We start from the raw sequence: 17,386 nt of genomic DNA, 5'->3' as shown, positions 1-17,386 counted from the left end.
CTATATTTGTTATTTGTCATTTAGATACGAGCTGCCAAGCTTTGATTCTATGTTCTTATTTTCAGTTTTATATCCCATTTGTAATATTATGCGTTTATGATCACTACACAAGCTGTTAATGCCTTCTTCGTCTATTCTAATCTCTCTAAGTTTGTCATATATTCCTTCTGTCATGAGACAGTAATCAATGCTCGATTGCCTGTTTCCGACTTCCCACGTGATCTGCCGCTCACACTTAGGCCCCACGTTAACTATCTCAAGACTATGTTGCTCGCAGAGATCTAGCAATAACTTGCCATTGGTGTCTGAATATCCGTCAAGGTCATGAATGTGAGCGTTCATGTCCCCTAGAAGGATTATTTCGGCATCATGACCAAATTCTTTAATATCGGTGCTTATGCATTTCACTATCTCCCAATTCTATTCGACCAACGCCATCTAGGAAATGAGACGAGAAATGGTGATGACGACATAGATTGTGTACAGCGCCATCTAGAATATCGTCCCTGAACTGCAGTTTGTATGTACTTCTATGAGACAGCGCCATCTATTGCATCATACGGGAGATCCGTTTACGCCGGACAACGGAGACGTGACAAGGTTAGACTAAGAGGAGCTACGCCCCTAAAACACGGCGCGCGTCGCGCAACAAACAAGGCGCGCAGCGTAAATAAGCAGTTTCAAAACGTACATGGTCGGTCGCGTTCCATGTCTACGGAGCTTCGCTCATCGGTTGTATTCGTACACAGGACTGCTGATTTCTTTTATTTTTCATTTTTCTTTTTTTTTTTTACGACGCGCAAGGTGATTGTACATTGTGTGCTGTGGTGAAGCGCGACAATAATGCAATTCTAGAAAACGCTGTTGTTAGCCTGCCGTTTCTTGAAATTTGCTCTAAGCATAGCTTGAACTTGCACGCAACGTATACACCGTTAAGCTCAGGGAATTCGAACACTCCCCACGACATCAATGGAACGGCGAATGTGTGCAGGTCGTCAACGGAGGCGGCTTGAACATCAATACAGTGGCTAGGCGGGCTTGTTGGTACGTACACATAGTTATTCTAAAACAGCGCACAAACGGGACATGTGTGTCCCGTTTGTGCGGTAGTGTGGTACCTTTCATGCCCCGTTTGTGCGCTGTTTTAAAATAACTAGGAGGCTGCTTGCTCAGAAGCAAAGCCGACGACCACACCCCCCTTTCACCGCCTTCGTTCGCAGTAGCGAACACTTTCTCCGCGCATCGAGACACAGTAATTTGGAGCTTTAAAAAGCCATATCTTGCGGCCTTGGTTCATGCGGGCGTACACAGTCTTGCACCCGAGCGCGTAGCAGTGATTTAAACGCTGTTCCTTTTTTTAACACAAAAGTGTTTTATACCGGGGTCCACCAAGTACATCCGTCACGGATATGACGTTGATAAAATGGACGCCAACGGGTCAGAAAGAAAAAACCAAGGAAAAGATACCCCGCTGGGAATCGAACCCACGACGTTGCGGCCGTGACGGCAAGCGCCCGGCGCCCTACCAACTAAGCTAACTCGGGAGATGCGCGACGCGGTGCGAACGCGCCTTATATCTTTCACACATTCTCTTTCGCGGCGGGCGGAGCGGGGCGGTGCCGCCGTCTGTGAGATGTGAAAAGAAGTAATGCTTCACGATCGACACTTACTAGCGCTTACTCCGAGATTGCACGCGATATCGGAGGTCACGCGCTGCAGAAAGGACGCGATTTCGACGGGGAATGTCGTGCCTTGGTGGAGCGAGAGCAGCGCCTGCGATACAGAAACCAGCGGGAGGCACGCGTTTGCGGCTCAGGCTACGAACCTCTACCTCCCGTGTTGCTGAAGCGCAGTGTGTGTTAGTGTATGCATGAGCACAGGCGTCGGCTACCCATTACTAGAAAGCGCACACCGTGCCGTTTCTCTCCTTAATTGACGACGCTTTGAAGAAGTGCATACCGGGTACCTGTGTTGATTATGAGCTTGTTGATATCATCCTTACGCGGGATTCACGATTCGCTGTGTCCAAATATATGTTCACACCGTCAGCTACCGCAACGGTTTAATCATAATCATGGGTGTTAGTCGTCGCGATAGAGACATGCTGTCAACATGTTTGGCAGCTATAGCACCGTTTGACGTGCACGTCAAACGGTGCTATAGCTGCCAAACACGAATAGACATTGTACAAGGTCTCATACATCACTACACAATAAGCACTACTTCGGTGAAGACACGTTTCACTTTCGTGTTATACCGATTCCTATGAGGGAGGGATCAGCCGTTTTTTTTTATTTTGGTGACTGATGCGCGGCGCAACTCGCAGACGCGAACGCAAGCGAGTCGGCACATGCCAACTTTCCTCGGCGTGGCCGGGCAAGAGGGTAGACGCGCGCGTTCCTTCATTTACGCGTGTCGCGTCCCCGGCCGTCTTCAAGATTATGCGACGCCAGCGCCGCCGCTACTTTCTTCAAAAGAGGGGACACCGGTTTGCATGGTGCGCCGGCTTTGGTTGCGCCAATCAAAATATTCTAGTACACTCTACCACTGTGGTGCCCTCGAGATCTGGCTGACATTGGCACCTGTTGCAATGGGTAGCTAAGTTACCAAGGTGACAAATGTGCTTATTGTTGTAATTATGCTCGCGTAAACGCGAGTTAAGGCACCTACCCGTTTGTCCAATGTACTACCTGTTGTTTTTTGTGTGTATTCGTGTTAAAACAGCGCGTCGCAAGTGTCAAACGTACAACCAACTAGCCCCTACGATGGCCCTTCTATCAAATAAACGTTTTATTCTCTTTCGCGCGAGCGCAAGAGTCCGAGAGTGGCTGGCGTTCTGCGCATGCGGCCTGGCGGCTCGCAGATTTCTTGGGTCCCCAATTGTGAATCGTGTTCCACCGGAGTTGGGATGTGCGCCTCCGACTTGTACTTTGACATGCAGGGCGTGGTCGACCGTGTTCGCGCGCTTACCTGTTGAGGGGGAGTTTTGTACGTCTTGCGCTTTCACTGCAAAGTTTGCGTTAAAGTTATAGACCGCACGAACGTCACTTTGCTCGCTGCAGCGGCTGCGTTTGCGAAAGGAGTGATCTGCTAGCGAGAAGAGCCAAAGTAGGGCTAGTTGAAGTAACAACTTTGACAGTTCGCGCTCACCCTATGTATTCATTTCGTGCGTCCTTCTTTGTGTTTGAGCAGCGCGCTGCAAGTGTCGAGCTGTGACAGTTGTTCGCTCTCGCCTTATGTGTTTTCTTTTCCTGCGTCATTTGTGCTCACGTGAGGTGGATCACGTGATGCCACCGTGCTTCACGGAACCTTGCTCTGCCGACGTATAGCCGGCGGCCCGAGCGCGTTTTTTAAATGCGAAGCATTTCTTAGCGAACTTCTGCGACTTTGAGCGTATCTATCTATCTATCTATCTATCTATCTATCTATCTATCTATCTATCTATCTATCTATCTATCTATCTATCTATCTATCTATCTATCTATCTATCTATCTATCTATCTATCTATCTATCTATCTATCTATCTATCTATCTATCTATCTATCTATCTAGCCGCCTACGACTTTGTGCTCTCCTGGTCGCTTGGTTCATCGAATGTGCACCAAAATTGGTATGGCGTAGCATGACTGTATGACGAACATAAATGACAAGTCATAACATGAAAATCATGACACGCATGTCATGTACAGCATGATTTACATGCTACGCTCATGGTGCGCTGGCGGCCGTTTCGCTAGTTTGATATACACCAAAATTGGTATCTTGCGACGTGACTGTGTGACGAACATAAATAACACGAGTTAACATGAAAATCATGACACGCATGTCATGCACAGCATGACTTACGTGCCACGCTCATGGTGCGCTGGCGGCCGTTTCGCTAGCTTGATCTACCCCGAAATTGGTATTGTGTGACGTGACTGTATGACGAACATAAAAACTCGAGTTAACATGAAAATCATGACACGCACGTCATGCACAGCATGACTTACGTGCCACGCTCATGGAGCGCTGGCGGCAGTTTCGCTAGCTTGATATACACCAAAATTGGTATCTTGTGACGTGACTGTATAATGAACATAAATAACACGAGTTAACATGAAAATCATGACACGCATGTCATGTACAGCATGACTTACGTGCCACGCTCATGGAGCGCTGGCGGCAGTTTCGCTAGCTTGATCTACCTCGAAATTGGTATTGCGCGACGTGACTGTGTGACGAACATAAAAACTCGAGTTAACATGACAATCATGACACGCATGTCATGTGCAGCATGACTTACGTGCCACGCTCATGGGGCGCTGGCGGCGGTTTCGCTAGCTTGACCTACCCCGAAATTGGTATTGCGCGACGTGACTGTGTGACGAACATAAAAACACGAGTTAACATGACAATCATGACACGCATGTCATGTACAGCATGACTTACGTGCCACGCTCATGGGGCGCTGGCGGCGGTTTCGCTAGATTTATATACACCAAAATTGGTATCTTGCGACGTGACTGTGTAACGAACACAAATAACACGAGTTAACATGAAAATCATGACACGCATGTCATGTACAGAATGACTTACGTGCCACGCTCATGGAGCGCTGGCGGCCGTTTCGCTAGCTTGATCTACCACGAAATTGGTATTGCGCGACGTGACTGTGTAACGAACATAAATAACACGAGTTAACATAAAAATCATGACACGCATGTCATGTACAGCATGACTTACGTGCCACGCTCATGGAGCGCTGGCGGCCATTTCGCTAGCTTGCTCTACCCCGAAATTGGTATTGCGCGACGTGACTGTGTGGCGAACATAAAAACACGAGTTAACATGAAAATCATGACACGCATGTCACGTACAGCATGACTTACGTGCCACGCTCATGGGGCGCTGGAGGCCGTTTCGCTAGCTTGATGTACCCCGAAATTGGTATTGCGCGACGTGACTATGTGACGAACATAATACCACGAGTTAACATGAAAATAATGACACGCATGTCATGTACAGCATGACTTACGTGCCACGATCATGGCGCGCTGGCGGCCGTTTCGCTAGCTTGATCTACCCGGGAATTGGTTTTGCGCGACGTGACTGTGTGACGAACATAAAAACACGAGTTAACATGAAAATCATGACACGCATGTCATGTACAGCATGACTTACGTGCCACGCTCATGGGGTGCTGGCGGCCGTTTCGCTAGCTTGATATACACCAAAATTGGTATCTTGCGACGTGACCGTGTGAGGAACATAAATAACACGAGTTAACATGAAAGTCATGACACGTATGTCATGCATGACTTGCGTGCCACGCTCATGGGGCGCTGGCGGCCGTTTCTCTAATTTGATCGACCCCGAAGTTGGTATTGCGCGACGTTACTGTGTGACGAACATAAATAATAGGAGTTAACATGAAAACCATGACACGCATTTTCCTCAATGACATACAAGACGATGTATGCAGCTCTTTGCTGGCTGCTTCGCATTACATCGATTCCCACAATGCGTGGGATCTGCCGGCTTTTTTTCTTTGAGTTCCTCACTTCAATCAGCCTCGTTTCACAGCCAGTTCATGTACACTGGCATCTAGAAACAACAAGAGCTTGGAAATTGGGACCAATGTTGGCGGTGACGTAGTCCCTGGTGCTGTGTGCCACAAGTAAAGCAGCACGCATGCAAAGTAGCGAGGAATTTTTTTCGGGGGGGGGGGGGGGGATTGCCCAATTGCTGAAAACCTTGACTGTTTGAGAAAAACACTATTTTCATTATTTAGTTTTGGCAAAAACACCTACCTTACCAACATTTCGGGGGCGGGGAGGGGCAGGCCTCTAGCCCCCCCCCCCCCCGTGGCTACGGGCCTGCCTCAAGGGTAACGAACATGACGACGCATGGCTCATAAAGCTCAGAGAGGGCTATGAACCGAAGTCCCGCGCATGTGTTTGCGCCAAGCTCTTCCGCGAAGGCGACCTTTTGTTTCTGGGCTAGGAACGCAAATGTTAATTTGGTGAGCAACAGTGAGTTCACACGTGACACCTACCCTTCCTCTGAAGACGCCCACACCAGGCAGTTTCTTTTTTTAATTACTTCGCGAACGTCATATGCCATCCCCCATCCTGCGCACGCTGATCGGGGAACATGTCCTTGGGAAAGTACCGATGCACAGAGAAAAATGAGCGGGTGGAATGCACTTAAATAAATAAAAAAGCAGTGTGTGAACGAATTTTGGGTTTTAAAAAAAGAACCCTTGCAGGAAAGCATATACTAAAAATTTTTTTTTAACACGAAAGTGTTTTATGCCGGGGTCCACCAAGACTTCAGTGACGTATTTCCGTCACGGAAATGACGTCGAAAAAATATTCACAATCAGAAGGCAAAGAAAAAAGGTACCGTCAACGGGCATCGAACCCACGACCGCTCGGTCCGCAACAACAGATGCCGGGCACGCTATCCACTGCGCCACGGTCTTTTTCTTTTTAATACTCTGGAGCTTTACGAACACGCCTTTTATATCTACCACTCTCCCGGTCGGCTGGGGGGCGTTGACCTCTGGGAGTGGTAAGGTAAAGTAATTCGTCATTGCTGAGGCCTCCGCGACTAGCACCTACAACGCGTTACGCGTCCGTCCTATTCGGCGCGTTTTCAATAGAAGTTGAATTTTGTCAGTGCCTTAACACACCGCGAGGTGGCGACCTTTGCCCAAGTGTCGCAAAAGCGTCGGCCTCGCTCAGCATCACGCTAATACAAACTAAAAATAGCTCTGCGACGCGCGCCTGCCTCACTTGGCTGTAACACGGCGTTCCATGCTCACGCGCTCGCCCGGAGAAAAATTGCGGCCGGGCCACCGGGGCGGCACGGCGCGCTTTGAGTTTCCCTCTAGTTCAGCCGTGGTGTTCAATCACATTTTAACATGCCGCGGGATGGCGACCAAGTTCTGCGTCCAATACGCGACGCTGTTCTGGCTATCACACCTCGTTCTCTGATTACGCTTTCACCGTTAACTACTACAGCTGCCACAAGGCTTTGCTTAATCATTTAACATGGACGATAGTCGTCGGGATGGAGATGTATCACCAATCATCAAAGTGGTTGCATACACGTTTGACGGCGCCATTAGCTGCCAGACATCAATATACATTTTGCAAACTCTCTTATATCGATGCACAGTAAGTGTTCAGTTACTTCTGTAAGGGCACGCTTTACTTTCGTGTTATTCCGATTCCTATGACGGAGGGTCAACCATGTTTTTTTTTCACATTCTTAATTCGTCCCGGCGTCTGCTCATGAAAGCTCGCCGTATGCCTGGAGGCTGACGTACCTGATGGGTTGGTGAAGATCGAGCTTCTCGATCGCAACCCTTCAGCAACAAGACCGTGGGCTGCGCTTTCCTTTCCGATTTTCACTATACGGTCATTATGTGGGGAAGACCTAAGTGGTCTGGGCCGAACCGGAAGAAAACGAACATTTCAAGCGATAAGTTCAGTGGCGAAGGTATCGGAGGTTTCAACCCCTCGCCGTTCCGAAGTTATTACATTTTGTACGTGTATATATACGCGCAGACACACAAACACACGCGAGAACATAAAGGGGGAGGTCCGAGCCCCCAGAAAAAAGTTTCTGGCTACGCCCCTGGATAGGTCCATCGTTAAAATCGTGCATATATGTGGGAACAGGTTTACACCATCCTTTTTGTCTTATTGTTTTCATGGGCTTGGGTAGGAGCAATGTTGGCGGTAACGCGTTACAAGTAACGGCGTTACCGGTATACGCAATACTTTTTTTCAGTATTTGTAGCATACTCGTTACCATTTCGGAACTGTAACGGGTAACGTGCTTACGTGAACACTTTTAGGCAACGTTAGGTGCCGCGTAACTCGTTACTTTTTGTTGCATTTATCCCGGGATGAGTTTTACAAGGGGTGTGGAATATTCGACTTTCGAATTCGAATCGAATAATAATTAGTCGAATAATTCGATTCGACTTTCGAATAGCTAGTATTCCAAGTTTCGAATTCGACAGGACGGATATCTAAAATGTCACAAAGGCCAATGGTGTAACTTGGTCAGGGTGGGGTGGCTAAAACTAACGCTAACGTCGTTACAGAAGGCCTTTCGTTAAAACTTTCACTGATATCCTGGATCGAAAGCGAGCGCATGTTTGCTTTAAAGGAGGTTATGTCATTTCTGCACGTAAGAAAACACATTAGAAAACAGTCAAGCCCTTCAAAACTTTGCTTCCGAAACGAAGGCACGGACTCCTTGCGTAGTTCGGTCGCGTATACCGCATGCGCCGTAAAACGACCAGACTTTGGCCCGGAAGCCCTCGGTGATTGGCTTCACTTGTGCAGAGTTATTCACGCTGCGCAGTCGCCACTGCCGCACAGCAACACTCGTTCAGAAACTCCCGTCGTTCCGGCGCGCAGTCGAAGATTTTTGGGCCCGGAGCACCCATGACGATGAATGTCAGATGAGCCGTAAACACCGTAACATCACGGCGAGAGAGCCTGATGCAAGGTCATGGAACAGCTTGTGTCTCTGCATGACAATTTGTAGTCTTTCGGTAGCAGTCACTCACCGCGTTCTGTGCTCGAGGGCATGAACAGATTTCATTTCTTTGTTCTTTCTTTCGAATTTCAATAACATCTCTTGTATTCGATATTTTTGGCCTTTATTCGGCACTATTCGATTCGAATTCGATTCGAGATAAATTTTCACTATTCGCGCACACCCCCAAGTTTTACACAAACTTAATTCCTCCGTCTCGTGGAATCCGCTTTCCAAAGCACGCCCCGATGTTATTTTGTCGCAGCCGCGGACTGATGTCGACCCGCCATGCGTTGACAAAGAGATCCCGCGCGGGGTCTCTTGTTGCGCGGAGCCAATAGGGGATGGATGGATGGATAGATGGATGGATGGATGCTATGAGCGTCCCCTTTATAATGGGGCGGTGACAAGTGTGCCACCAGGCTCGACAAAAAAAAAAAAACCTTTACTCTGCTTTTTCTTAGCGTTGGCCTAGTGTCTTTACTTCATTTAAAACTATTTTGCTCCAGAAAAAAAAAAAAAAACTTAAGTTTTCAGCACCGTTCTCTGCCCTTTACGGCAGAATGTCTTTATTTTTTTCCAATATTTATTTTTGTCCTTTCTCTCTAGTTTTCTGCCACCAATATTCTAACCGTCTCTCACTTATTTCAATCGCGGGTGTGTTCAGCTTTCCATTGTCTCTAAAACCCAAGGCGTCATGTAGGCTCGTGCCCAAACGTACACCTGGGTGGATGTCTCCAAATGGATGTCTCCAAATGTACAGCGCCATCTCTCGACAATCTCATAAACTCAATCCGCCATGTTTTGTTGGGCGCGAAAACGAAACCAGTCGCATATTGCAGCCTTTCAGGTGCTAGCTACTGGTTTTTTATCTTCGTTCTGCGATGTCTTCCCAATGTTTCGCGCGCTGTTCAGGCAACGAGGGAGCCCTGGTAATGCCGCGAACAAAGTAACGCTATTTTTTAATCGAATTTATCAGTTACCTGAACGAATAAACAGATGTACCGACGCGAACTTGTTTCGTCAACAAGGTCGGCACTGTGCTTTAATTCGGAAATGATCGGCGCACAAAAGCGCTCTTCAACGTCAGTTATTATTTCTCCGTGCAATTCAGTTGCTCGCCTGCAATATAAGGTAGACTTGCAGAACAATATATCGCGATATATGCATTTTAAAACAGGCGGCCAACGTCGCACACGCGCGAGAGAGCATGATTGATCAACATTAACTTGTCGGTGTTGCAGATAGACGAAGGCAAGGATTTACGTAAAACATGTGTACCACAGACGCTGCTGTGCGCGTCCGCGAAAAATCAGTGCCGCCACACAAGACTCGAGCAGCGCAACTTAGATCCCAACAGGCAAACTTTGTAGACTTCGCAAGACAGCGTGCGCCGAAGTACATAGTCCGCATGCCGCGTCTGCCCTTCGCTTTACACCTCATTATCCCTCCCCTTTGATTGTTCTTTTGCTTTCTTCGTACAGCGTGCGCTGCGAACACTGAGCTATAGTGCCTAGAATATACTGGCTAGTGTGCTGAGCGGAGGGGGTTTCCTATGGGAGGAGGTGGCAGGGCCTGTGATGCCTTCCAACTTTCGCCGGCAGGCGGCGACGCTTGTCGCAAAGGTGTAGGCCGCGCGCCGGTTTGGCCTCCGCAGCTTTAGTGCCTCGTGTCCGAATTTCTCTTAGTGTCGTCTGCGCTGCTTTTATCGTGTTTGCGCTGTCCTTTGTTTGAGTACGCACGAGTAAATGAGACTGCAAAGAGTAATGATGCAACGGGAGAAGCATCAGGGCAGGCAGAAAACATGCTTCGTTCCGCTGTGTCGGAGTGGCTATCACATTTTCTGTTGAAATACAGATCAGGTTTTTCACTAATATGCTTGTATTAAGCAGTTGTTTGAGTATTTCCCTGCCCGTTTAACATTTTTCACTGTAGACAATTAAAACAAAACTCTGACCACGGGAGCCTTGTTCACTTGTGAACAAGGCTCCCGTACGGGGGCCGAAACGTCGTGCTTTTATTTGCTTTTAATCGTGGTCAGAGTTTTGTTTTAATTGTCTTCATGTCTGTTCCTGACCAGACGGGTTTCCGTCCAACTATCGATTTCATTTTTCACTGTATTTTGCTGATTTAAGAACTGGTATTATATACTATTTGTATTGTCTCTTCTGTTGAGCGTTTGTTTACATTTATGTGTGCGTTGTGTGATTTGAACATTATTTATGTTTGATAAGTTGATGGTTAAGTTGTGGAACAGTGGGATTTTTCATAGTGAAAGTCAGATTATATTCTCAGTTATTAAGGTGGGGTGAAACTTCGAAAGTGAGTTTCAAAGCTTAATTGGCTGTACAGCAGTGGTAATGAAAGATATGACTAAAATTTGCGAGGTATCAACGTGGACGCAGGTTGCATTAAAGCGCAAAAATGGTTTGAAATTGTTTAGTATTTTTTTTATTTGTGTTTGTTTTTCTACTAATGTACTTTTTAAATAAGATCTGCCAACTGCAGACCATTGCAATTTTGCATAAAGGTAGCTACTAATTAATAGCTACCTTTATGCAAAATTTTAACGCTTTACAGAAGTGGAACTAAAATTGTGAGCGTACAACAAAAACTAGATTTGTTATGTTTTCTTACGTTTGTTGATTTGTGAAAATTGCCACTTATGACTGATTTTTTATACTAAAAAATACAAATGCGCATAGGCTACTGCTTCTAGTGCCAGTTATGTAAATGCCATTAGTTACCACGTGGAAATTTTTGTTTTCTAAGCTCACTAGTTCTCAAGAAAATGGTACAGAAACTACAAAAATGTTCTTTTGAGAAAAACGCAGAAATAACGTAGGGGTACGCGAGCATTACCAGTCAATGTGTCAAAGAAAAAGGACCTGAAATTATTTTTGAAACTGCGAGTACCCAAATGTGATGTATTTTCTGAAAGATAAAGAAATGTTGTATCAGGTAATTTTGAAATCCCAAAATTGAATTTTTTTGTTACCAAAGGAAGTCTCATCCCGCCTTAAACTGTTAGTTCATTGCGGTTAAAAACAAAAGCCCATATTCACAAAGGTGCCTCGCACATGATTTTTTCAGGCAATATTTCAGCTAATCACAATGCTAGACTAATGAAATTATCTAATTGAGATGTCGATCTTGACTAATGACCCCTGTTCGGTTTCTTTGCACTTATGTTACCTTCTGTTAAAATGAAATTCAAGCTCCAGACACCTTCGTAATGTTCTTTTTGTTTTTTTTTGTGAAGTGAGTAGTACGTACCTTTCAGATAAAATGCATGAGTAGTGAATTTTATTCAGACTGGCTTGTGTTCATGGCATGTGGTCTAGAAAATACGGATGCCATGCTGGAAAACGCAGAACAGTGAAAGTGACCCCACCCCACCCTACATTTGCGTATAAACGATGCTCTGTTAACTACAGACTTGCTCATGTAGATGCAACAATGCAGTAGCCACAGCTGAACTGCAGAAACATCGAAACAACCGATCCGAGAGTATGGGGCCTATGCTGATACCTGCAGCACTGGGTGTGCAATATTCATCCTGTTTGTGAAAGCGAACAATGTGCAAAAACTAGTGTCATAATGTCTGCAAGAAATATTAGTGTATTTGTGCAATACCAGCGTTACACGGGAATTTGCGATTACTGTCGACCTGCTCCGAGTCAAATATCTGCTCGCGAGAATTATCGTAGCCACCGATCCGACTACAGCTCGGCGTATAATACACTCTGCAAGTCCATGATGGTGCATCATACCGAGTGTGACGCGCCGCTAATATAATAAAATATGACCACGACTGAGCGGTGCGAATTGCAGTTGACTGGATCGACTTCGAGTAAAATCGCTGCGTTGAAAACAGCGCGAAAACGCGATGAAGGCTAAGGATAACAAACAACACAAGCGCTGTTCCTTAGCCTTCGTCCAGTCTTCGCGCTGTTTTCAACGGAATAAGATGTACTAACTGGCCCTTCAAAGCACCCTGCTATCGCCAGCGAATGTTTACGTGTAGCAGCGAAGAATCCGAGTCGTACTTGATCGCGATCGAAATTGCCGTGAGCCATCCTTACGACACGATTGCTTGCACCTAACGTGTCAACCTTAGCTGAGTGTTTTCAACTGGCAAGTTGGGTGTATCGTAGTGTATTAATTGTGACTTTTCTACTTCGCTTTGGTGGTGAAGCACAGTGTCGCGAAAGCTAGCAGACGACCGTGAGGGACGTGTGAAACCTTCGTCATTTTGTAGTGCCCAACCAGTTGAGGATTCTCTGCGGGCAGTAATTTGCAGCTAAGATTTCCTTCTTCCGATCGAGTGTTCTGTCGAGTGTGTTAAAAGGAACGAAGAACACTGTATTTGCAGCAGAAAGCGCCGTGCTACGCAGCCGCAAGCGCAGGAGCCGCCGACGCGCGATGGACCTTAGCGAGTCGCAGCGCCACCATGCGGTGACTGTGGGAAGGCATCAGCGCGGTGGCCACGCCAAAGCGCGCGCTCAGCACACTAGCCAGTATATTCTAGGCACTATAACTGAGCCAAGAGTTACGGAGCCGTACAGTAGGTGGAGTTGTTTGTCCGATAGATCACCGCACTTGTCTTTCCGCTGATCGCGGGCCGCCGTGGGATGCGAAAGCAAAGAGCGCAATATTTCACAAAAATATGCGAATGAACGCACACGTATAGACCTTTTCACAGGAGCAGCCTCGAACCAGTCAGCTGCAGGGGTGGAGGGTATGCTCTCAGTGTTGCCATCGTGCTTTGGGTTGCGCCACTGCCGTGCTTGTGTTGCTTTGGTATGCGTTTGTGTGACTGTGTTGTGCGCCCGTCTCCGATACGAAGTGACTATCATGGCAGAAAATTTACTGCATTCGCATAGGAAGTCATCTGGCCATCACTGTGTCGTGTACGAGTGAACGAACAAGCAGCAGAAGTGCAATATTTTTAGGTGCAATCGTGTATTCGCAGCACAGTACGCCACGCCACGCGATAAGTGCAAGTGTGGCATGTTTGCGCTGCATCGTTTTCCTTCGTCGCCTGAATTGCGGCAGCAGTGGGTGGCTTCAGTAAATCGGAAGAACTTCCGCGTGTCGCCATCGTCACGCCTCTCTTCCCGGTATTTCGTTGGCGGCAAGAAAACCGACGAGAACAACGTTCCCGTGCAGCACCCTGGATAGGAGGGTACGCAAGCCACTGATGACTCACCTAGTAACTCGTAAGAATGTTACGGATTCGTACTACATATCGTCCATAACACAGCGGCCGACACGGCTGCAAACTCCGCCTTGTCCGGTTACGCATGTGCAGCCTGCGCGCGCCGTACTTCACCGAAGGGCCTTGCGGCAACCCACGCGCGATGGGGCCTACTGTTCACGGCTTGCGACGGTGTCACATTCCCCTTCACCAGCACGACTTTTTCCTTCACATTGTGCTCCAGTGACTGACCCACCCAGCCAGACTGCACATAGTTGTGCGACTCCAGTGCCTCGTAGTTGCACACCTGGCAAAGACCCCACACATTCGCCTCAACGATATATTAACAATGTTCACTCGCCGTATTCCTGGCCACTCACACGTGTCCTCGACATAGTCTTCGGCGTCGTTGGGGTGAATGTAGGTCAAGGCATCTGTGAAGAAGAATTGTGCGGTGTTTACAGTTTACAGCTGACAAACTTACGCATCGCGAACGAGTATGCGCGGAGGTTGAAACTGATGAATGATCCGTAGACGTTAAGTACGCCAATAAAGGAAATCGGTAGACAGCTGCAAGACATTCTAGTTACCGATTATTAACACTTCACGCCGTGATCGACCTTCTACTACGCTTGCTGCTACTGGTACTGACGACGAAGCACTGCCGTTCGCAGACGCGGAGCTCATTCTTGCGTTGCAAGCGCGAATGCGCGCCAGCGAACGGCTCAGGCAGAGACGAATCGGTCAGTGGCAGCGACGATATCAAACAAAGCAGTCTAAAGAAACGAAAAATCAGCAAACACAGGCTTTAGCAGAGATCTCACACCAATGGATAGCGCGCCGGTTCGAGTACGCGCAGCCCAAGATGGCGATTTCGCCAATCTTGCACGTTAGGCGGCGCGCATTTCAATATGGCGCCCCCCTGGCGTGAGAATTTGAAAAGGTGTATAGCGTGAAAGAAAACCAGAACGGCAATACTAAATCGGCGCCATAGATTACGACCACAAAACGTTACAAAGAACCAGTGCGCATGTAAAAAAGCATTACTCGGGCCGCCCTCTTTGAATACAGTTGAAACGCGCGATGAGTATTTTTGTTTGGCTCGCGGCGCACCGCTCATGCATATGTTCATGCCGTATTTATTTCGAAAAATACTACAACACACGCTACTGTGGAGGGTGTAGAGATACTTGTGGCTAAAAAAAAAAATAAGCCGTGGAAAGCACGCTGCAGAGGTCGCGCAGAAACAACGTGGTGTCGATATCTGACGAGTGCTTATGACGCGTGTATATAATTACCGTGGTAAATGCAATAGAGTTGTATTGCAGTGCAAGGTTTTCTTAGAAGTTTGACAGTCACATCTCCTCTGCAGCGAACACTTATCTTGGAAGCCCACCTCTGATTGGAAGCGCACGCCACTAGAGAACGGCAGTTTGGCTTTGCGAAGCGGTGCGCCTCGTGCCGTCCGGATGAGTTTTTATGCGCGCAGAACTCCGATATTGTGTTCTCGTCGATTTGTGGCAGCACAGTGAGGTCCTCTGACCATTCGGCTCTGGGTGTCGAAGAAAGCGGCCGCATTTTCTTGGCTCGAAAGCTCCGCCAACGAATGCTGCTCAGCCTCGCGTGGCCTTTCCATATGGAGCCGCTAGCAGACGATTCCGCGACGGCGCCCAACAAAAAATGGTGGAAGCGCCCAGTGTTGCCGGAGCACCAAGCATTATGAATATCCCCTATTGCAGTGAGGAGCAAATTGCCGGAATTTCTTAAATGGACCTCCTGGTTTCGGCTACCTTGCTATCGAGGTTCAGGTTGCAGTAGATGGTCGATCATAGCGAAGCAAAGTGCGGTCCTCAAAACCGTCAGCTGCCGTGATTTTCTCGACTTGCGGGCATCATGACTCGTGGTATAGTTACCCACCTGAGCTCCAGCTCAACGGAGGATGCCTTGTTCGGAAAGGCCTTCTCAACATCATCGCCAGCTGAAGATAGGCGACTGTTTCGATACCTTTGTTGCCGCATGACATCGTGCTGTGTGGGCTCAAGTAAAACTTTCGGCGTGTTCACCTGCTCTGCCTGAAAGTCATTACCATGCATATAGCGCGTCCTTCGAGCGCCTGTCTATAGCGTAGGTGCGGACGTATTCACTAAGAAGCGAGCCTAGCTGTCCGATATGACAGCTAAATGCAGATGTTTCTCACGTTCAGCAAGCTATAGTTACATTAGGAAGTTGAGCATTGAGTACTCTAGCACCGTTTATAAACTTCAGTTTCAAAATTAGTTTTGCGTCTTCTCATCTACAAGTGCCTGCGTTTCTGGTTATTGATTCCTGAGCGAGTGAAGCTGACCTTGAACACCTTAGCGTACACACTCGAAATTATTTGCTGTATTTATTTAGGTTAAAGTGAAATGAAATCGTTTATGTGCTCAAATAATTTTTCCCCGGAATTATGCTATTTAAGCATCTCCTTATTGCTACAAAATATGCGCATTTATTTCATTAGTAGAAACACACCAAGCAGCAAGTTTGCCGAGAGTTTAGAGAGGACTTGTTTTCAGAGAGCATTGATAAGAAAATCCATCATTTTGAGTTTAATTTCATGTTGAGAAAAATGGCTTCACTATGTGGCACAGGGTTGCAACATGTAACTGTACAGGCAATTTTAAGCCACTATGCTACTCGAAAGGTACGGAATATGTGTGCAAATTTTTCTTTCTCAATCAGTATTTCAGGTAAAATTATTGTTTGGAATATAATTCCTTTTATCTGAAATATAAATTCATTCTCGGCCTTCATTGCCGAGATTGTGGGTGCGTTCCTGAGTTTCATCTATGTGCGGTTGTGAAGCGTCATAGGGACCAGCTTACACGTGAAATACTGGAGGCCTTGGAAATAGCTAAGCTGGGTGCCGCATGCGTGAGCAGACATTCAGTTGCTTTGTCAGGAAAGGAGGTTGTTTTTCTGTCTGAATGACTGCATGCGCAATGAGCTTGCTTTTGGTGATGCTTCTGTTGGTTTTTGTATCTTCGACTTGTCATGTTTTGTTTCTTCTTTTCGTATTCAACTGCGCAGGTATATAATGCGTGGTTTGACGAATAAAATTTTGTTGTAAGTCAGCGCCGTTGTTTGTCTCCTTCTCTGCCTGGTCCTTCGTCTTTCGCGCTGTTTGAGCTTTATAAAATTGTTATTGTGGGTTCTTGCAGCGAAGGTGCACTGAATGAAATTTCTGACCATGGAGTAACGGCAGAAGTAACGTTCGTTACATCTTTTCGGTAACGGTAACGGTAATGCGCGTTATCCTTTTTTTGTGAGTAAGGAAGGGTGGTAACTCGTTACTTTATCTTTAATGTAACGAGTAACGTATTCAGTTACTTTTTTTTGGTAACGCATACAATACGGCTCTTATGTAGTTTTTATTTTCTAGAACCTTCGAACCACTGTTCCCTAGCTTTCCCCTTTCCCCGCTTCTAAGATCACTTCTGCCCCCGCATTGTCAAAGTCCTCGCCTCCCCAGGAAGTTCTCCGCGTCTTATTCCGATTGTTCCCCCCCCCCCTTTTTTTTCTTCCTTACTTGACATGCCGCCCAACTTCTGAGGCCATTCCCCTGGGCGGGCCACCTACGGTGACACTTGATGCATATGTCTGCC

Source organism: Rhipicephalus sanguineus, chromosome 6 (assembly GCF_013339695.2).
Source record: "Rhipicephalus sanguineus isolate Rsan-2018 chromosome 6, BIME_Rsan_1.4, whole genome shotgun sequence".
NCBI lineage: Eukaryota > Metazoa > Arthropoda > Arachnida > Ixodida > Ixodidae > Rhipicephalus > Rhipicephalus sanguineus.
Note: the sequence above shows the minus strand (reverse complement) of the source record.